Below are 24,090 nucleotides of genomic sequence, written 5' to 3'. Positions count from 1 at the left end.
TTGTGATGCTTTTCGATAGTATACATGTGGATATCATGGCCAGAATTCAGGCTTCTGTACACAAAATTTGTGAAGATTGCTAACTAGGTTTCAGATAGATGTGGAATTTTGGACTCCCTCCACCTCTGCCTCATTTCTTAGTGTTTTGAGCTGTAGCAAGGTGTGACAGCACGAGGCGGAGGTTTGGGATTGTCTTTCACAATCCTTATTTATCAAAAACCTCCTGATCTGGGGTTTTGGTACCATTTCTGTGGGTAGACAAGTGGTTTATTGAATCTAATCCTCCAGTACATGCTCCAGCTGTGGCATGTGCCACAGCTTCAGGGAACAGAAACTATATAATATATGCTACTGTGCAGATAGACCCCCGCCCTGGGCTGGATACAAAGCAAATTGCCTAGACTCAGGACTGGGGATATAGAATAACTATGATGCTTTCACTTCACTTTCATTGCACGGTTATTTTGAGGTGATTTTCCTTCTCAGTCTGCTGGGCAGGACTGCTTGTGCAGCTTTTCTCCTGAACATTGTGAATAAATTAGGAATTTTCCACTACAGTCTTGTTAAACCTTTCATGACCCCACATGATGCACCAAGTCAAAACTCACACAGGGCACAGGCTTAATTTATATAGAGTTTCTAGGAGAGCAGCACTCGCATGTGTTTTCCTCAGGAATCTGCCTGTGATAGGGTGAGTTGTACCATTTTCCTCTGATGTACCAATTTGCCAACTGTTAAGCCCCAAGAACGATTTTTCATCATCATGTTGTCAACTTTCATTTTTATGCTGATGATACAGTTATGAGTATTTTTGAAATGTGACATCTCTGGGTCTTTTTTTGTCTGGCAGGCATTAAATCATTAATGCTTCAAAAATCAGATGCATCTTAACAGTGGCAAAATGGAGCTGCTAGTTGACTGGTTTCTTAAATTTGCTGAAAAATATCAGTCCTATTTCTCTAATCTTTGATGACCTCCAGTTCTATTTCAGACAGGTATCTAGTGGTTACCTTTGACTGAGGATTGTTTCTTGTGGTTTTGTATGTATAAGGAACTGCCTTTTGCAATTGAAATCTTGCTAGATCGTTGGTATTTCTCTCTATTATGCGACTGTGACAGAGGCACTTTTCACCCCTGACATTTATTTCAGATTAGATTATTGGAATTCTTTATTTATAGCCTTTCCAGAATCTTGAATATTCTGGCTGAAAAAGTTTTCCTAATCTTTATTGGTTTTTTGAATCACACAGCATGCACATCAGTGCATTTGTTCTCCTTAATTAGTAATGATTGCCTAACTAAGCCTAGTGTGATTTCTTAATTTAAAAAAAAAAATCAATTTTAAGCTATTTTTCACCTGCAGGGCCTTTTAAAAACTCTTCCAAATTGTATTTTACAGTGTCACTTGCTGATGATAGACGGTTTTGCTCTTCTTGAAGCTTTAATTATAAAATTGACTGCTTTATTCCATTCTGATATTCACAAATTTTATTAAAAATTTACTTTCTCCATTTACAAAAACAATTTAGACTCATTATTTGCAGAAGACAGGCAAGAAGTGGAATGGTACCCTCCACCCTTGAATAATCAGGGAGCACTTGCTAGCTGTATATGTATCAGTGGGAGTATTAGAGCAATCAGACATTCATGTCCTGTGAACTCCACTGAGAAGATCTCATCTTTTTGATCAAAATGAAATACAGCATTTCTTCTACTTTTTGTGCTAGCTCTCATCCCTTTTCTCCCTTCCTGTTCCCCCCAAAACCTCAATTCTTTGTGCCCCAGTAACTACTTTATCTCTTGCATGTCTTCGTTACTATCAACCAATTTATTTTCCTAACTTAACTCCTAGTGTTTGTTATCTTTTTGATTAGACCTTCTCAGTTTCTTTTCAGTCTGTAAGACTTGGCATAGTTTTTATCTTTGAGGCAAGTATGCACAGAACCTTTTCCATAAAGCTTACTTTGATACAGTTTTGCATCAGCGGTGAGCAACATGGAAGTGAAATGAAAGGCAGTGATGCCAAAGTTCAAAGTTTGGTTTTGGCAAATGAGCTCATGGCTTCAATTAGTGAGAAAACCTCTCTCTGTCTGGCCTCCAGCTAGCAGAAGCTTCCCTCTTCCTTCTGCAACACGTTATAGCTACCTTTAGAGCAGTTTTCAAGTGAAGCCTGACAGTCTTTCATTCCTGCCAACTGATGCAAGGCAGTAGTCTTTAAATGGTAAATATAACATATAAAATCCTGTTTGTGTTGAAATGAATGACAGGATTTTCTACTGACTTTGCCAGAAGACTGTATAGGGATTGTTGTTTCTTCTGACTTTAGGGAATGCAGAACTGGACTCTGGAATAAAGAGCAAACACTTGTATATATTGTATACATTATACGCCTTTCAGACCCTTGAAAAGCCAGAGCTTACTGATGTTCTTTTAATTACTGGACGATGTTTTACAGGAGTGTGAATCTGAGGTACTCATAGCCCTAGTGGGAAAGATGCTCAGCCAGCTGAAACTGATTTGTATTGCACTTTAAAAAGGCAGCATCAGAGCCAGCCTGGCTGTTGTTAAATCGCTTTCTAAAGCTCCTGTTGTAAGTACCTGGCTGTTCAGCTACTGAAGAATCAGTCTGTAACCAGGGATTCACTTTTATTTTCCTGAAAGTGGTTCAGACAAACCTCTGTGATTTCCCTAGAGAAATCCTTTATGTTCATATTGTTCACTCCAGGTGCATGGGCACAGCAGTACACCTTACTTCCTCACAACAATTTACTCTACGTGTCAGCATTGGCTTTGCTGCTGTGACTGAGATTGAGGTAATTTGTTTTTTCTCGTGAAAGGAAGGGTGAGAATCAAGGATGGAGGAGAAAATCTCATATTATTCTCCAGCCTCTCTATAGGGAGAGGTTAATATTATACGAGACTGTCTAATTCTGATTTTTAAAAAAATCCATATTGATTGTAATTTTAACCACACAACAGCATCTATGAGCTATCTCACAGAAACAGTGTGATTCTCACAGGGAAGAAGAGGAAGAGATAAATTACTTTTTTTGTTACCAGCTTTTGTAATTCTCACTGTCTCCTGCAATAATAATGATGGTAATGACAGTAACAAACCCCTAAGCTTTGAAAAGAGGCAGCTATACTTCTGTATACAACATGGTGACAGCTTTGAAGAAAAACATCTGCTTCAAGGTTCAATGGACAATCCCTTTCTTGTCCCTTCTCTTGCCCAGTCTTTAATGGGGTTTTGGTGCTTCTGTTTTTCGTAAGCGAAGAAATACTTAAACATAACTGAGGATATCTGCTTGTGTGCAGAAACTGGGACAGATAAAAGGGAGTTCTGCCTTTACAGAAGAAGGATTTTGACTATTTCTAGCTTGTTAAAATTTATTTTAGCATGATAATAACAATGCTAGTAGAAGTTGTTGAGAATCAGTATTTCTGGCTTCAAAATGCTTGGGATTTTTCTTTCCCAATATTTTCGTTATGTCTGAATTTGGATAGGGGATATGCATACATATGCATCTATACATAAAGTCAAAATTTCCTCCAAATAAAAAATAAGGAGAAAAGACCTTTTCTCTTAGAAAAGTTAGACCCTGAAGCTCCCAAGTGGGTGCACTAACAGCCAAATTACTCCAGAACTTTTCAGATTTTGTAGCAAGGAGCCCAAAAGCTGGCTCTGGGCATGGATAACCATGGACAGCAGGATTCCATCTTCTTTGGCCCTGTGGCAGTCCAGCTGGGCTATTGCCCATGGTGTCTGAGGTATTGAAGTACGAAAATTTAGTCCCTCTAGTCACCTCTGATGGTCTGCAGTGACTTCATCATGAGTCCTGTGGAAAATGACTCAGAATGATGGCTGAACCTGAAACATTTCAGCTAAATGGTTTGGGCTCAACAAAGTAACGTTTTCTGATCAGGTTTTAAGCTAATAGAAGTTTTAGCATTTAAGCACTGTATTTCCTGAAACTGATTTTTGTGAACATAATTTAACAGTACCTTCAAGAAACCTTCTGCGTATCCTTTGAAAACTTCTGTTCACCATGTATGTGCAATGTAAATTTGAGAGAAAAAAAAACTTTAAATAGTTGTGGGCCCTCTAGTGTTGTTCCTGGAGCTGCAGGTCCAGAAAAGTGCAAGGCTGAAATGTATCAATCACCTAGTTTATGTATTCCAAAATTTGCTGGACATACCTAGCAACATGTAGTTGTTTGAACTCCATTGTGTCCTCTGATTACTTATATTATGGAAAAACAACATTGTTAGTATTATATGTGCACTATGTCCATACATTCTTCTACAAGTTCTAATTTATTTTAAATTTTATTTTTATTACCGTTATTAAGCTCATGAATCTGAACCTGCTTGTGCTGATGTTCCCTAACTATCAAAAAACCCTCTACTCCAAATAGTTGCAGTCTAGATGTAAGACAAATGTTGGTCAGTTTTTTCAGTTGAACAACAGCAGCCCTAGTTCAATGATTTATCACAGCCAGCAATAAACTGGCACCACCTCTGAAAGTAAGTCTCACCTTCCTATTGTCCATGATCAGTGTTTTTATTGCTCTGCCATCATCTGTCTTGTACAGGCACAGTGGTCCGGACAAGGAACTGATGCAGAAAAAAAAAAAAAAAAAGGCGTAATCTTCTATAATACATACATCTGCATAAAGGAAGTACATCCTGCATAAAGGAAGTACATCAACTGATTAAAAAATTAAGTTTAAAAACGACTCAAAAGGTTGACAAGAGTACTAATTGGACCTGATTCACAGTTAACTTCCATTTATTGTACTTTCTCATGGGATGTATGCTTGCAACCAGCTTTCATGTAGAGAAAATGGACTGCTGTTCTGGCAAAAAATGATGATGTGATTAACCCTGCAGCAGGGCTCTTCCATTTGATCACCTACAGGAAGAATAAATTTCTTCTTGCAATCTCTTTTTTTTTTCCTGATTGTTTGCTTTCTGCCCACTCAAAGAGTTGCTGCCAAAGGAGAGTGCAAGAATGCCAGCTGCAGTAGAAAATTTGATTATGCAAATGTAGTTCAGAGTTTGTACATAGTTACAGGAGATTAACAGTGTGTGGTGTGAGAAATAAATGCAGCTTCTTTTTCACGATGACTAACTGCAAGCTACTGTAGATCTGTGGATGAAACGTTGAAACAGAACAAGGTCTTAAAAAAACAAATTAGTCAGGATGAGTTTGGTACAATGCTCTGGGTGATGCTCTGTGTTGAGAAAGGAATGTACTCTGAATAATTACAAAAGATGAGGTGGGCACCTGAAGGAGATAAGGAGACCACTGAACAATGAAATTTGAAAGGTCTACTCCACCTAGATCCCACCTATTGTGAATGGAATGACTGGGTGTCAAAATCAAATGAATACGTAAAGATGTTGTGTAACCTCTCGGAAAACTGTATAAAATACCCAACTTTTCACTGAAAACTTTGGAGCTAGTTTGTCTGATATGAATCGGCTAGCTCCCCAGCGTTGCACGAAATAAACACCTTTGCTGCTTAAAGACAAAACTGGTCTCTGAGCAGTTACTCTGTGCTGTTTTGGCATCAACATTCAGATAAAAATCAGCAGTTGTAGTGTTCTTCTGGCTCCCTCCCTCCAGTTTGCTTGCTTGTTTCTTCCTGAATACACTAAAAAACTCCCATTTTCCAAGATGCTGGAGAAGATGGGAGAAGTGTGTAAAATCACAAGTGGCACAGATATTTGACAGGGAACATGGTTCATTGTCCTTTTTATACAGGACCTGGAGGGAATGAAATTGTAACTGCAAGCGGCAGGTTCAAAGCAGGCAATAAGCGATACTTCACACAGTACATTGTAAAGCTGCAAAAGCTTATTGTCCCAGGATTTTGGGGATACTGAAGGGTTCAAAAATTCATTACATATGTTTATGAAAAGAAAATCTATGAAGGCCGTTGCCTATGGCTCAGGAAGCCTGGAAGCCACAAGTCATATGAATCAGAGAAAAATATTCTAGAGAACTATTTTTGTATGCTTCTGTTCTTACATTCCTGTCTACATCTGCTACTGGCTGCTGTCAGAGACAGGATGCTGGGCTAGATGGGCTTGGCATGATGTTCTTGCATCCTCGGAGAAAATCAGGTTTTCTCTGCTATATTTCAGTTTTGTATTTCAGATCCCTGCTTCCAGATGAGACTTATACCACAAGCACTAGATTATCCACTGAGGATTTCTTAATATCATTTCCATCATAGCTGAAACCAGAAAGAAGCATAAATTTCAAGGAAAAGTCTTGCTGAATTCTCTCAGACCAAATTAAAACAACCAGCTTCCTCCCCAGCTCCCTTGCCTTCCGGAAATAACAAACCACTGAATGAAGACAGACACCTTCTCGTTGGTCCTTAAAGATTTAGGCTTTTCCTTGAATGAAGATAATGGAACTTCCTTAGACAGGATATCTTTATACGTTTGGTATTCTGGCAGGCTGCAGACTTTCTTTGGGTACATGCAGGTTCAAATATCTGTGTCCTTCTTGCTTTCATTAAAAATGTTTTGTGCTAAGCACAGTTCTCCACGTCAGTGTTCTTGTATCTTTATGCTTTTGCAAAGAATCAGTATTGGCTTAGGTGTCATAGTGCTGCTACATTGTGCCATTCTTTTTTCTTAGATTTCGAGGCTTTTTCCTTCTCCCTCTCCCTTTAAAAAAGACATGCCTAGTTTTTGTTATCCAATTTTATAAGAAAATCAGGAATATTAGGTCCTGTTATCAGGAATGCTATCTATGTGAAAGCTGCTGAATCATCATAAACCAGGGTTATGGTCCTTCATAGTAACATTTTTCTCAGATGTTGTCAAAAAGTTGAGTAATACGAGTTGTAATAAAAACAAATGCATGATTTTCAAGCAGTCTGACTAAACCTCCCTGCTTTGATAGCTGCTGGGGTTTCAGGGTTTGGTGTTTGAGATGCACAAACCTCCTGTATTTGTATGAGGAAGAGATCATTCAAAGCTATATTATTTTTTTTTTTAAGATTATAAAGCGTATTAGTGGCTGGCTTAAATCTCTGCATAAGGGAGTTGCGTGACTCAAGGAAGACAACAAGTGTAGCATGATGACCATGTGAACTGTTGAAAGGCACATTTTTGATTCCTGATTCTTCACAGCTTTGTGGCAGAGTCTTTAATCTCTCTGTGCCTTAGTTCCCATCTGGATAGTAAACTTTTTTGATGATAAACTCATTAATAGTTGGAGGTGCCATGCATGCTGTGCATTCAGGCACGGAAACACGTTTTCAGCTCTTGTTGCAGGTTGCAGTTTTTAGCATCTGAATTCCTCTCTCCGTAAGTTCTGTAAATGTGTTTTTCTACAGCCAGGAGTACCTGATAGCAAAATGAATACTTGATGACAAGTGGGTCTCTTCATAGAGAATCATAATTCTTGAATGTATTTGTGTTATTTTTTGGCAATTCCTTGACTAACTAGTTATTTTTTCTGAAGGATTTCTCAAATGACATTAACTAAATCAGCCCTTCCGTGAGTTTTTCCTGTGTGGTAACAAAGGCTGCTAGTCCTGATATGGATCAGGTCCAGTATCTCCTGAATTTGATGGGATTTTTTTGACGTTCTTAGTCGGGGAGATAGGCATGATGGTACCCCCACCTGGCATACCCTTGAGAAAAAAATGCCATGACTTTTGTTATCTTGAAATTCATGTTGTCATTTGAACTTACTGAGGGAGTATATAGTGTTTGAGATAGATTTTCAAACATAGGCATATATAAAAGCTGTATGCATTTACATTTGGCCTTACTGTAAATATGGAGACTACTGCATTCCATGTCCATTGTACTTGGAGCACATCTGCACAAACACTAAATTTGTTGGTAAAACAGGTAGATCTTCTCCTATAGTGTTTGGGAAACAAGTTACTGCCAGGATGGCAGCGTGCTGTCCACATCGATAGGGTGTGTAGGACTTCACATGTCTGTACCCTGTTAGCAGCTGGTCAGTCAGTAGCTCCGATTCTGCACAGTGTTCAGTGGAACCGTACCACTCGATCCCAGGTGGCAGACGGCAGTAGTGTGCAGAAGTAGTCACAACACAAACTGGTAGGGGAGGAGTCCCAGAATATCCCATTTGTAGATCTTTTACTTCCATGAGTGTTCCTGAAACTATACAGGCATTTTGCCTCCCAGCTAAACCATGAAAACAGCCCTGTGCAGCTAATTTCTATCTATGGGTCTTACTTTATTTCTTGGGGAAGCTTAGGCCATATCTTTGGTACTCAACAATTTTAAAATAATATGAAAAGAAGAACTGTGAAAAGGAAACTTGGTGATGGGTTTGCTTTTGGAAATGTTTTAAAAGCACTAATGAAAGTAAAATCTTTACATTAATTTAGCACAGAGGGGTGGGTGAAAACCCATTAACATAAAAAGCTAAGAAACAGCTGAATGAGAATGGAAAACACTTGAAGAACTAAGGGTTAGACAACTAGCTTTTTATTGTCTGAAAATATTTCATTTGGTATTTATGAGAACAGTTTAAATGGTCCCTTCACCATATGGAGGGTTTATGTGTATAAAGACAAAGGAAGAGGAGAAAACAAAGGAACAAGGATTTTAGAAAAAGTAGTCAATAAATATTGTCAAATAAAATAAAGTCAATAAAACAAAATGCAGTATTTTGTTCCTCCTGCTGAGATAAGTAGTTGTAAGATTAAGGAGGTGTTAGTGAGATCATAAGGTCACATCCTTTACTGTACATGACCATGAACACTATTTTATTGTTGCTATGCTTTCCAACAGCTTATGCAAACCATTAATAAAGGGTTACACACCTCAGAGGGCTGTATTTGTACCTCATGACTGCCTTGATGATAGAGGGAGCTCTGGTCTGCCTGCCTTGAATAGTGGGAGGTCTGATTCTTTCTCCAACTTAGACCCTTTGCCTACTATGACATCTAAATGAGACACTTCTATTAACTCGCCTGAACTCCTAAATGCCTGGTGCAGTGGAGAACCAGGGCCATTGTAAGATAGGCTCTTAGACCTTCTGATGGCAAGTCATCCAGTTGTAGCAAAAAGACTCTCCTGACAATTGGAGGCTAGGGATCTCAGCACTCACTTTTTTGAATCTGTGGCAAAAAACATTTTTGCTTTGAGTAGAAATTTTTAAGGAGCCCTCAAACTGAGAAGAATCTCAAATGATAGAAAGTTGATAGAAGTTAAAGCTGATGTTTTGAAAGCTAAAGCATTTTGCACTGTAATATGTTTCTTAATGTGTACAGAAGTCAGAAAGTGTTGCCTGCTCTCTCCAACTTTTTCTGTACTTTGATTTTAACTATTTAAGTAGTCAAAATTTTGAATATGAAATACCTTTTTCTCCTTGCAGATTTTGAACAGTGAGAGTATTCACAGGACTACAATGTTCTTGGTAGAATTTTTAATTAATCAGTGAATTAATTGATGAGGGAATCAATGATTGTTGATCAATGAATTGATGAATTTACATTTAACTAAGTGGCTGCAAATTTCAGATTACTGTCTTTTTCATTTTATCCTTTGGTTTAATTATGTTAGAGATCTTACGCCATACTACTGACTCTCCAAATGGAAGACTGGATTTGATATGCCCGAGATATCAAAAGAAAAAAAGAGGGAAAAAAGGGAAAAAAGGTTTCACCTTTTTATCTCTCTTTTAGGAAAAAGCATAACCACAAATGTCAAACCCCCAAAACTTATAGGTTAATATATAATCTATAGGTAGATGGCTATAAAATCCCAACATGTAGGTTATTTCATTAAATGATATTAACTAACATTGAGAAGTAGAGACCTAAATAAAATGTATATGGAAACCACTAACTCAACTTGAGCCATTGAGAGATGAACCTTTCTCTTGACCTTCTCAGTTGAAGTTTTATTCATAGGTGAGAGTAAAACATGTCCCCATCTCCATGCATCTGAACTTGCATTGTTGTACTACTAACTAGATTAGTAATAGCTACAAGACTTGGCTACTTTTTGTCGTGAAGACTCTCACAGGTGTGCAGAATTTCTCACATAATCCTTGTTTTGCAAAGTTCCACGAAGATTTTTTGCTATAAAACATAAAAATACATCTGAAGACTCTTTATTTGTATTCAGAGATATGACCATTGAACCAAATCTTTTGGAAACAGTGTCCAGGCCATTTTCTAACACATATTCTCCAGCTGTTTTGAGGGATCACTCCTGCAAAATAGAACTCTTGTGAGCTGTTTAGTCTGTAGGTGATAATGTCATTTTTCTTTAGTGTATGGTAGCCATACATTAACGTTCATAGTTTTCTGGAAAGCTTTTTGGAATTCCTTTTTCATAGAACTTTTTCTTTGTGTTTTGTTTGTTTGTTTGCTAATTGCTTTATCTAGTTAAACCCTTCAGTAGAATCCACCAGCATCATTTGACTTAACAATTAGATTTAGCTAAACTGTGTTTTTAATTAATATAAAATAATTTTAAATTCAGCCCTGATTTGTTAGTACTGTACTGGCAAAATTAGTTTTATTTCTAATTATATTTGTGTTAGCAGTTGTATGCAAGATAATGCATATATAATGTGTTCACAAAATATTATTGCTTATAGGATGCCAATATTCATTTTTATTAATTATTTGTTGTGCCATTTGAGTAGTTTGTCATCTGAGTAATATGGAATTGTTTATGAACTGAAGGATCTCAAAGGAAGAAAACTGCCTTCCTCTTTGACATTTTTATCAGTTAATCAAGGACTAAAAATAATTCATGGATAGCTGAGAGCTGTTTGGCTGATGCTGGCAGTAGATTATCTAATCCTACCGAAAGCCATAATTGCATCTTATGAGGAAAGGTTTGCCTGGTCAGGTTGCTTTAGTGCAATCATGACATCCAGTTGCTAGCATTTTGCTAAGGCTATGTGTTAGCAGAGTCAGATAAGGTGCCCCAGGCTGGACTGTGAACTTCTGATGTACCTATTTTTAAAAATTAATCACATTTTATAAGATTCCTTGGTTAACATTAACCTGAGTTTCAGGTCCTCACTATGGACACCATGGTTTAAATGGTAAAAGTCCATGTGTCAGTTAATCTATCAAGTATTTGTATATATTATTAGTATTTGTATGTATTAGTGATTTTTCTTCAGATATGAGGACCTATTGTATTCGGAACAAAAAGGAAGACTGTTCTTGTACATAGAAGCTCCCATTTTAATGATTAATAGAGACTGCCAAAAATGAAGCAACTCAAATAATTGTGTGTTAGAAAATTCCTTTTCATGACTGTGCAGAAGAGAGAAAAGTTACAGCAAACCGAGACTTAACATTTCCAGTATGTCCACTCAAAAAAAGTTCCTAAATGCTTGTTAACAATGTCTAGAATCTAGGAAAAAAACCCCATTACAATATCATGGCAACTTGTCATTGAAATAATTCTTTATAGTACTAAGATAATGGGTATTATTGAATGGCAACATTTTCAGCAGTACATATTGATTAATTATCACCTTATAGTCCTTGCTGATAGTCATGTTCATTATGATCAAGTGGTAAGGCAAGTGACTATGGAATGACTTTGCAAAAAGTGGACATTTAAAAGGTAATGATACCCAGTAAAATATCAGATTAAATGCCAGGTCTCATTGCTGACTCTCTAATAAGAGTCTGCTTGTGGTTATTTGGGGAATCTGTCCTTGAACAGAAAATCTTCAGATGTATGAACAGCTGCTTTACTAATTCAGCTGTAGTAGATAAGACTGTGATGACCAACTCACACACTATTTTCTTAGCTATGAGTGCTTGAAAATTCATAATGATGCTGTTGTGGAATCTAAATCAGGTTTTCCTGTAGACCATGTTATCTATCCAACTACAATGAAACCCAGAAGAGTGAGGAACTGAGTTGGTGTGAACTGCCTCAGCCGTCTTGACTTCGGTGAAGGTATGCCCATCTCTTTTGGATGGGTGTGACATGGGGTTGTGCTCCATTCTTTGAAATTTCTTGCACATTTGTTTAGGTATGAGGTGATGACCTAACACTGTCATTTCAGGTTTGGAGAATTTTATACCAGTTTTTCATTCATTGCTTCATCCACCTCCCAATTAAAATAAGTCTACCTGTTGAATGGGTTTGCAGTAGTAAACCCAAAATTTTTTAACAAATATGTTCAAATTTGTATGACTGTGTCTGGAGAAGCCCAGGAGTTACAAGCAAAGAAGCTAGTATGTCTTTGCAAAACAAAGCTTTGAAGAAGGTGAAGAGGGATGCCATTTTTCTGAGCAGGTTAACCTAGCAATATTATAGACCTGAAGCACTTATTATTCTCCTGCAGCTGTTATTTCCTAGGTGCAACAAAACCTCCCGTCCCTATTCTAGAATATTGCATAGTAGATTTGAATCCTGGACCAGTGAAATCCAAATAAACATAATTAGGCCAGAATTCTGAGGTATATTGGATGTTTGCTGTAACAAGTTCCTGCCCTTCAGTTTTTTGCTCCTTTTCTTTTGGTGTTAAAACTCTTTGTTCTGTATAGTTGGCCCCCATATGTAAATTAGAGTCCATCTTCACCTGTGCTGTAATACTTCGGACTTACTGCACACCTGCCAGTCATCTGTGCAGGGTACAGGAAATCACACTGATGTCTTGCCTGTGCTGATGCAATCAGTATGGATTATTTAATGAGAAAAGCAAGGAAAGGTTTGGTATTTGCATTTACATGGTTGTATAGGTAATACTGTTGAAGTAGTCTTTCATTCAACCAGTCTTAGCAGTAATTAGACAGTACTACTTCAAAGACTTTTCCAGTGACTGATCTAAGTTAAATTCATTCTGCATGTCTATCAATGTCACATTGTCTGTGGAAGCTGCCACTTAAAATAGTTTTCTCACATCAGTGTATGTTACCAGTTTGCCTCCAAACATTTTTACTCTGTATCTGGACCTCAGTTTTATTCTATTTTACTGGACCAAATTAAACTAGAAATTTGTAGATAATGGATGATCATGTTGTATATAGTATTGGACTGCAGTGTGTAGGAAAAACAAAATAAACTACAAATGGTTGCATTACTTGGATCTTTCTGTTTAGTCTCATGTTAATTCTGGAAGCAATGATATTTTGACACAGATTTTATGCTAACATAAATAATTGAATTTTATATATGGTTTTTCATTATCAATTGTATTCTTTAATTTTAAGTTTTGGTCTTAATTTTCTCATAGTTAACTGTAGATAATGATAAGTGGCTCAGAGAGGGTTCAGTTGATGTGAAAGTTACTTTAATTTGTTGTGAGATATTCAAGGAGATACAGCATACATAAGTCTGTCTCTTTCCTGAAAGAAGATGCAGTCAAATTGGAAGTAAAACTGGCAAAATTACAGTGAAGATAAAACCTCTGTTAACATTCATACTCTGAAAACACAGAATGTGCATTTTTGTAGCTGTAAATTTCGTGGAGATGATGACTGTTTAATTACAGGACCTCTACGCTAATGAAATATAAGTCCAATATAAGGATAAAAAAATCAATAGTATTTTAGAGACAATACATATATAAAGCTCTCTTGCAGATAACTGAAGAGAAATCTATTGACAAATTCATATATAGAGGTCCTTTGGATACACAGAACATAGCAAATCACCTTTTTTAAACAAAAAAATATTTTCAGTTAGTCTACCATATTGGGACCTAGTTTAACTCTTATTTTCACATAAACCCCAGGATTAACTTGGTGAATGTATAGCTTCATTTCAACATAGTCATTCTTCACACTGAATGCGTGATTAGTAACTTTTCTGAAGATACCCTGATAAGTAATTGTCATCTCATTTTATACTTTCACCAAAGCCTTCATCACACCCTGTAATGATGCCTGGAAAAAAAAGGGTATTTCTGTTAATATAGGTATATTGATTTTGGACAGACATGACAAAGACATTTCCCTTGGTTAAGTTGGATGAACTTTCTTCATTGCTACAGTGAGATTTTTTGTGATAGTGTCCAAGGATTTGCTTTGCCTACGATATTCTTTATTTTCTGCCTTGTGCCTAGATGTATCCAAAATATTAATTTGGTTATTATGCAATGGTACCTAACAATTCTATACAATTTTTCATAGGTTTAGAAATTATAAATAATACCAGTTATCAACAGTCCTTATTCAGTATGGATATGATTATGAATACTGTTGTACACTTTATGTCTCCAGAAGATTTGTTTTTCTATAGGGGTTGTAAGGTTCATTTGAAGAGCCTTTGCTTGGCATTTAGGTTCTGGTTAAAGGCAGGAGCTTACTTCATTAATGTATGCCTACAAGCACGGTGAGTCAGCTGAGCATTCTAGCACCTGAACATTATCTGGATGTGGTGCGTTGACCTTGGCTGGCTGCCAGACGCCCACCCTGCTGCTTTATAACTCCACCTCCTCAACAGGACAGGGGGAGGGAATAAGACGTAAAATCTTGTGGGCTGAGATGAAGATGGGGTGATCACTTACCAGTTACTGTCACAAAACAGGCTTGACTTGGGGAAAGTTAATTTAATTCATTGCCAATTAAAACCAGAGTAAGGTGGTAAGAAACAAAGACAAAACTAAAACCACCTTCCCCCAACATCCTCCTTCCCAAGCTCAACTTCAGTCCTTCATTCCTGACTCGTCTACCTCTTACAACCCTCCCCCAGGCACAGGAGGATGGGGAATGGGTGTAAGCATCAGGTAGTAATAGTTTCTCTTCTGCTTCTTCCTCCTCATGCTTTTTCCCTACTCCAGCATGGGCCTTCTTCATGGGCTACAGTCCTTCAAGAAAAAACAGCTTTCAAGAAATAACAGCATGGGCTGTCCATGGGCTGCAGCTTCCTTCAGGGAATATCCACTCGCTCCAGCATGTGGTTCTCCACAGGCTGCAGTGTGGGTATCTGCTCCGATGTGTTGCTCTCCACAGGCTTCAAGGACAACCTGCTTCATCATGGTCTTCTCCATGGGCTGCTGGGGAATCTCTGCCCTGGTGCCTGGATCACCTCCTCTCCCTCCTTCACTGACCTTGGTGTCTGCAGGGTTATGTCCCTCACATTTTTTCTCACTCCTGTCTCTCACAGCTGCTGCCCTGCATTCTTTTACCCTTTCTTAAATATGTTATCAATCACAGAGGCATCACCATCTTTGCTGATCAACTCAGTTTTGGCCAGCAGTGGATCCATTTTGGAGCCATCTGGAAGTGTCTTTATCCAACATGGGGACAATCCTTTGTCTTTTCTCAGAGGCCATAGCTGCAGCAATCCCAATACACTGGAAGAGTAAAATCACACTGGCTGTGTACACTGGTAAACCCAATGCACAAATAAACAATCTTAATGTCTGGTAAAGAGCATGCTAAGGAATTCCCCTAAGATGAAGGAAAAGCTGTTATATCTGATTTGTTGAAGCTGGAATGTAGAGCAGAGCTGGAGTAGCAGTCAGCAAGTTTAAAAAGTGGAAAAGAAATAGTTGATAGCAACAGCAGGAGAAACAACAGAAAGACTTTGAAGGGAGAATGAGGTCAGGACTAGTCATAGTTAAAGAGGCTGTAGGGCTCATGATTCACTAAAGAATTTTGCAGCTAGGAAGTCTAGTTGAGGGGATACAGTATTCTGAAAGAAGACTACCTTAAACCCTAAAAAAACCCCCACCATCACCACCACCCTGAAAATAGCATAGAAATGGTTTATTGTTTTGTCCATACAAGTGTATTGCTTGTGCTGCCTAAAGAATGATAGGCCTGAGACTTTTTGCAAACAGATGTAGTTCAGGGATGCTCCTCTGAAAAAGTGAAATATGAAGGCTTCCATCCACTAGCCTAAAACTCTGGAAAAAGTTGTGCTTTGGTAACAATACAAAGTATTTTATGAATTTCTTAACTTGAACTTGGAGGACCTATTGAAATCCGTTAGAAAGAGATACTGACTTTTTTTTAGCCTGTGACTTAATTAAATTTTTTAAATAAGTTTTACTTTTTTTTTTCTCTGTCTTACTGGGAATATGAAAAAGGTGCCAAATAACCCTTTGGCACATGGATTGAGCTGTACTTTTAAAGGCTGACTTATACTTGTTCTCGCTCATATTTTTGGTCTTCAGTCACTCAAACACAACATCTGCCATTTTTGTGGATCAAAAGCTTTCTGTACCCTGAACTTTGTCTCTGTTGATTTTAATTGTTTTATGCTGCATTTACAGTTCGTGCCTAGAATACAGATGGTAGATATTTACCATATATATAAAATTATTATTATGCTGCTCACATCACATGCCAGGCAGCACTGATGTATTAAGGAAGGAATGCCTTTATCTGCATAAATTTGTTGCATACATTTTCAATATCTCTTAATATATTTCTTCTCACTCTTTCTTCTTCTCTAGTTTTGTATCATATTTTATAATAACTCACCCTGGATATTCACTTTTTCAGCTGTATATTAACCCTTGATTAAATATAAGTTGATTTGACTACATGCTTCCATTGCCAAAGCTACCCCATTTCAAGCAAACTAAGGTAGCTCAATTTTACGTTTGTCTCTTTGGAGCAGACATATGCTGACAGATGTCATCTTGCAAGTACGAGTTCCTTCAAAAGTGAAAATTCAGGCTTTATATAGTTTCAGAAGAAAAGCAGTTGTAGCGTATGCACTCACCCAATGGCTCTTAGACCCTATGTGTACATTTAGAAGTGCTAGCAAGAAAGCTGTTTGTGTTGAAGCTCATGTTCACTGTGTGTTTTATGTTTCCATGTATGTTATATGATGTATTGCTATCATGTACAGGTCTGATCCTACCTTTCTATTCTAGGGTGTATTGTATTGCTCCAGCACCTTTCAGCTATGGTCCATAATGCACCCTCCACTTTGAGTGCATGTTAACATCCTCTCTCATAGTAATAAGCTTTTAGGATATGCACATCTATCCAGTCAGTTGTGGAGAGAGGCCAAGGTACTGTAAATGCAGTCAGCTAAATATCTCATTCTTAGTAGTTTAACTAAATGTATTAGGATGAGAGAAGAAAACAATAACAAAATGAAGTTCAGCCTGTGGGTTCTTGTTCATAGACCTCATTTTGTTTGGAGATAGTATTTCTAAACAGCTGTGGTTACAGCTGTCTTACAACCAGTGAGTCCTCTTGAATTCCACTTCTCCAGATGTTCCATATCTTATTGATGCTGTAACGTGATAGTATCACCAGCTCTGCTCACCACCACACTATAAGCCTTTGGAAATCCACTGGGCACATAAAGTGTGCACTTTTGCAATTATTTTATTTGTAGGATTTCTGTTTTAAAGTGCAGCTTTACAGATATTAAAAAGTATATTTAATCTGTTCAGTTGGTCATCTCTTGAGTTGCTGTTCCTATTTAGTGTTGCTACTTGGTTAAGTTTTAAAGCATTCTTTGTTCATGAAGCATGATGAAAGCGTTATGGAGCTAATACGATGTTATGTGCAATAGAGACTCAATATATGTTCAAATTTTGGAAAGGTTGTAACTCGGAGAGATTCTCATGGCCTAATTTTAAACTGGTTTATGTCACATGCTGTTCCATTGACTTGCCAGAGTTCAGTTCCCTAAATGCAATTATACGTGTGTAGATGAAATAGATTTCCCCCCGTTCTGTCCTGTTTCTGTTCTCAGTTACTTGTGCATCCTTCATACAGCCACACAAACACAGAAGTAATATTACCATGAACAAACCTAGTATGTTTTAAGAGTGGCTACTGAATGTTACAAACACAACTTGGTAGCTACATGAAACACATATAGAAATAATGTGTAATGTTATATGTTGGTACATTGGTTTCCTGGACGTCTGTGGCTCTGTACCAGTTCCCATGGTAGAGAGAATTTTGTCCATTAATTCCACTGCCATGTTGCTATCTTAGCACTTTTTCACTAAAATGTTCTTTATGCTCTCATGTCAGCTCCTACAATATTATAATGGGATTTAATGAGTGGGTGAATTATACACAGGGTGACTAACATTTGCCCTTGAGGTAGGACCCAGATGTATACATATCTATGTATGCATATGTAGTAACATTTTTGCTTTAATGAAAACAGGCATTCCAGCAATAAAAATATAATTTCTTAAATTTTTAAATTTTGTTTGAAAAACATGGCCTGAGACAAAATGCAGTGTTTCTGGTGTTCAGTTTTGGCATTCAAAACTGAGCACTTTTAGGAAAAAACCTCAGGTAAAAATGAGTTTTGAAAAGCGAATTTCTTAGGTTTTGTGGGGTTTTGTTAAAATAATTCAACAACAAATATGTGAAACATCTCAATTACTCTCTTCTATTTCTCCCCTTTACTTTTCATTACACCTACCTACAGCTGAAGCAGCTGATCTGGGAAGATGACTGTTTCATTGCTAGCAATTGTCTGTTGCAGGCATCCTATTGTTTAGGAAGTGCCTGTACAGAAACCGAACCTGCCTGGAGCCTACAACCATGACAGCTATTCAAATACTAAAGAGTAGCTTGAAAATTTTTACTCCCATCATGTGCTGACAGTGATTGTTCTAAATAATATGGATGTGTTTACACACCATTGCTTGAAATCATAAGCAGCTCTGAAGTAAACGGGTTAGCCTGGATGGTAATAGTTTTAGTACAGTTACAGCCTCAGTAGAACTTGAAATATGTAACAAAACTCACCAAGAGAATAGGTGTTAATAATCTGGCACCCGGCCATGATTCCTGCTATGACTGCTGTGACAGTACTGCCTGTGCTCCCTTGTTTGGATCTGTCTGCTGATCTGTGCCACTTTGGATAAGTGGCATAAGTTGTGGGTGCGTACCTTCAATGTAGCTAACTGTCCGTGATAATCATAGTTTATCAGGAGTATATAGCTGTTCTTTATGCTTTTCTCATTGTAAAGTCTTTCACTCTGCCAAATGATGTCATGATATAATACATGACACAAGAATTTCAGTTTGTTTACTTTTATTTTCCCATGAATAGTGTTGATGGGCAGTCCTGTTCTGCTGAAGTGGAAACCTGTCTTTTACTTGAGTAAGCATCTATCTTGATGTACCTTGGATTATAAAAAGAAAACCCTTATACAGTATGTACTGTTCAGGCAATATATAATCTTATCACCTTATTTAAGTACTTTGGCAGACCTATTTAGTTAACACCATTGCACAGAATAACAGATGCTTAATAATTATGAACTTTCTCTGATCCTGACAGGAACTAATAATTTTATTATGTAAGTAGTAAGTAATAAGAAATGGCTGAAAATAAACATAGAACAGAAAGTGGTGCTAACCAAAAATACAATGCTCGTTATTTAATATTTCTTCAGTGATCACTGTTTTGTGCTCCTACACACTGCAAAAATCAGAGCAAATACTTTGTGAATCTTATTTTAAATTCCAGTGTGTAGCCTATAGAGCTTCAATTTCATAGGTTACATGCCAATGCACATATCCAGCAATTGGAGGCTTTAGGTGATTGCAACATTGTATATTTTGTATAGGGAAATTAAATCCATTTGTAAAAGTGGCTTTCTTATGGCTACCCTTACACCCTATTTTAAACTAATTCATAATAGAACCCCCAAATTTTTACTTATATATATGTGTGTATATATATATATATATATATATATATAAAGGAACTCTTTTAATAATAATTTTTACTCCCATGTGTAAGAAAATATTGGAAATAAATGGAAGCAAAATAGTATTTCTAGAGAGAAACACTTTGTATATCAGCATGGCAACAGGAGTTTCATTATGTATGATAATGTATGCATGTTAATTAGTTTCAAGCCTTTAGAAATTTTCCATCTATGATTTATCAAGTATTCATTGTCAGATTTGGCAAGTTGCAAGTGGCTATGCTAATTATTCATTCATTTTTCCAGAGTCGAGTCCTTTGTGGAGGTTATCTTATATTTAAATATCAATGAGTGAACTATTAAGCAAATTTTATTTAAAGTTTGTCATCTCATCTTTCTTTTTGTTTTAGAGCAATATTATCAACAATTATTATTGTATCATCAACAGCTTCTACAGACTGATATTGCTTTTATAAATAAATAATTGTTATGGTATGGTATTTTGCTGTGAAAGAGATCAAGCAGATTCAGAAGTACATTTAGGTTCTTTCTTTTCTTGTTTAAATGTGAATCATCATGTAACAACTTGATGATTGACATAAATTGAAAGAATATAATATCTGCTTCTGCTGTTATTACTTATAAGATTGCCAATGTCATTTACATATGCTAATTTGAATGAATTTGTCCCTAAGAGACTACAGTGACCATTAATAGTTTGTCATTTAATTGATCAGTTGTGTTGCTTTACTGTATTTTATATAGACTCTTATTTACCCTCATTCTTCCATTAGTACCTTCCAGTAATCTGGTGAGATGTGTATTTCCTTCTTTTTTCATCCTCTTCATTCTGCTAAACACCCTTTTTGATAAGGCTTTTCATTATCTATTTATTTTGGTTTACAATGCATATCGCTATATCAAAGAAGTACAGTTGGCATTTGTAGGAGAACCTTTGTGGGATACCTCCAGCAGCTAGATAAAATCTGTTGGATATAATAGTCCTGTTTGCAGTAACGAGGAAATTCATGGCACCTGCGAGCACTTTGCACCCTGAAAAAATGAAGTCTCAAAGATATAGCAGGGAACAGTTAAAAAGATGAAAGCGTTTATTTTAGTATCCTGAAAACAAGTGAGGGAACACATGAACTTCCGCAGTAAACGTGCAAGAAATAGACTGGCAGCTTGAAGTATTACCTCTACCTTTTCAGCTGTTATATTTAAATGCACTTTTTTTTCATTGTACATTTTGCTTAATGATTCTTTGCAAAAATGTCTGTGTAGGCTCTCTGCAAATGCAAACTCAACAAATTACATGACACAAAAAGGCAGTTTCCTCTGTCTTTGGGAAGTCTTTTCTTTCTGAGATTTACATTATGTGATAAAAGAAATTAGGTAACTATTCCTACATCCCAAAATCTGTAAGTAGCTTTCTTTCACCTAGCTGTTAACCAACATCCCATACCCCTCACCCCCACCCCCCACCCCCCAATAGTAGAAACTGCTGTGTCCTCGGAAACATCTGTTGTAGTGATGATACAGTGCTTGGTTTACTAAGGACAAACATTTGCCTGAATCACACTCCAAATAATGTCAAGAACTATTAATGGTCAAAAGGTCATGATGTGCACTTTAGATCTGGAATGAATACCCAAAAGGAAGACATTTCTTCTTTAAGAAACGTTAATCAGGTATGTCATCCCACTTGCTTCGTCATCACAATTTATTTGTTTGGCATGAGAGGACCAGGTGTGTTGATGGACACTCATTTGAATCATAAACAAATTTACTTTGCTATTGGAAAGAGCCCCCCTTATTTATTGTAGCCTGTCATTGACTCACCATCTAAAACAACGTGGTTTCTTATTTTTGGAGGACATGCAAATAATTTTTCTGTGATTAAAGTGGAGAAAATCAGGGTCAGGTACTCGTGAAACCATTCAAATTCTCACGGGAAGAAACATTTTTTTGTGTACACCTCATATTATAGTGGTAAAACTGAGACTAAAAATGTATGTACTTCTCTGGGTCGTGAGGATCAGAAAAAGGAATGCAGATTTTGAGTTTGGAAGGTGAACGAAAAACCATGCATGCCATATTTCTTTTCCACTTTGCCCAAAGATACGACAGAAGTAAAGTAGTGTTCTCACAAAATGGTTTAATGAAGGAAAGGGTCGGAATGCCTAACTGATAACCATTTACAGATGGATGTACAAAGGCAATACTTCAAAATGTAAAAGATAATCAATGTGAATAAAAATCGGACTTTGAATACTTTACTGCAATGTTATTACTTCCTCTATGTGGTGTGTTTCCAATTTGGAAAAATAAAAACCCAACTGTGAGCAGGAAAAAAATATATCCTTCAATAGTAACTCCATTTGTTGAGAAGATCTAATGGTTTTATTTTCATGCTTAATGCCTGTGAAGTTCCACAGACCATAATTTCTAAATCCATCAGGAATACCACTGTAGTACTGTTGCCCTCAAAACTATCTATAATGGATTGCGTGCTTTTGATTTGTAGAGTGACATGGCAACCAGGATTAACTTTCACCCCTCCCCCTTCAAAAGTATATATTTTAGACCCCATTAAAAAAATTAAAAGGGGAAGTAATAACTGTTAGATTAGATCATGTTTTTGAATTCTGGACTCCAACATCCCTGCACCCAGGCTGTTAAAACTAGAAGACTGATACTTAATGATGTTTCTTGCCCTTTGTTCCCCCTGCCTAAGCTATAAAGCAGATTTGACAAGCTCTTTTAAAAAGTGCTTGAAGAAAAGGAGAAGACAAATGAGGGAAGGGAGGGAGAAAATAGGTTTTTAAGAGAGGATTTGGCATCTGAAGACTTAGGGAATGACTTCTGAATTTGGGAAGTCCACAAAAATACCTTACAATACAATTTTACACAAAAAAAGGTATTATTCTTTTGATTAGAAGATCAGAGTTAGATGAAGACGAGGTTTCATACCTAACTATACACAGATTTGCTTCTATCAAAACACATTTTCTTTAAGTGGAATCTTTGAAATCAGTAAATACAGAATATAAGACATCATTTTAGGCATGAGAAATACTTAATGAAATGAGGAGTTAATCAGAGCAGTACTGAGTAAGATTTGGAGGACTGGATTGCTTCTGTGTTTGATGCAACATCTGTTAGCATAATACATTGCATTATGATGTTTAACCCTTACTTTAAAAGATGGTTGTGGTCCAGAGCAGGGTTACGAAACGGAATAAGGAATTGTAAACAAATGTTACAGTGTGTGGGCTGTAAAGAAATCATAAATGTAGTGTCTTTAGTTTTTCACAAAAGACACAGTGTAGTGGGAGACTCTTCAGTTTAGCAATGAAAATTATAGTAAAATACCTGGCTAGAATCTGAAATGAGAAAAAATTGAGAATATACTAAATACAGAGGTTTCATTAGAAATGCTTACCATGATCCACTGTGCATTCTCTGCCAATGAAAATTCCAAAATCAAGGGGTTTTTTAGGTAATTTTTTTTTCCTGAGATGTAATCTAAACACAATTGCTCACTTGAAATAAATATTAATTTAGGGGAGGTTGTGGTTTACCTTATGTAGGTAAAAAGGAACGATTGCATGAGTTCCTTCTTGCCTTAGACTGTCTCTGGAGTTGGTTCTTCAATCTGCCCCAGGTTTTTATGCTGGCATATCTTCATCAGAGGAAGTATTTCCTGGGAAGAAAGAAGTTAAAAGGCAAAGAGGAGAGCAGAAAGTGCAGGTGAATAATCTGTTGAAATGACCTTTTCTTTTGAGTGTGACCAGGTGGCAGAACAGACTAAGTGAAAACTTTTCAAGTGGAAAAACTTAGCTATCTGAGCAATCTCTCTCCCTATGCTGAAAAGCCCGTTATCTAAAAATGCTTAAATGCATTGATAGATTTTTTTTCTGCCTTTCCATGTGTGAGACAGCAGAAGCTCAAGTCTACTGTCAGCAACACTTTATTTAGAGGACTTTGGATTTGTCCAATTGTTTCCAGGGTCTTAAATCTGAAAATCCCATACTTTGTTAATTTCCATCTAGTTTAGTTTATTTTTCTCTTTTCAGGTCAGAAAGTAGTTTAAAATTGCTCAGTTAGATTTTGTATTAATTCTAGGCTCCTTAATCTTTCCTCATGCCCCATAGTTACTTAACATAGTTTTTCTAGGCAATATTCCAAATCTTAATGTCATCAAGATATAGTTTTTCTTTGGGTTATCTGTCAGGCATGAAATATAACTTAGTTATCATCCAGCATCAAAAGCTAATCCAGTTGAAATAATTGAACTAATGGACTAACAGTGCAACATAATTGATTTGCATATATGCGTTTGTTTAAATCAGAAGTGAATGTGGTTTGGCCTAGACGAACTTATGTCCCATGGACTGCAGACTTGAAAAAATGAGATAACCTTTTCTCTACCATTAGTGAATCATTATAATACATTAGATAATTAAAAGTTCCTTTAATAGTTTTCAAGGGAT

This window comes from Falco rusticolus, chromosome 1 (genome assembly GCF_015220075.1).
Source record: "Falco rusticolus isolate bFalRus1 chromosome 1, bFalRus1.pri, whole genome shotgun sequence".
Classification (NCBI taxonomy): Eukaryota; Metazoa; Chordata; class Aves; order Falconiformes; family Falconidae; genus Falco; species Falco rusticolus.
The sequence above is the reverse complement of the archived record's forward strand: the minus strand, read 5'-3'. Positions refer to the sequence as shown.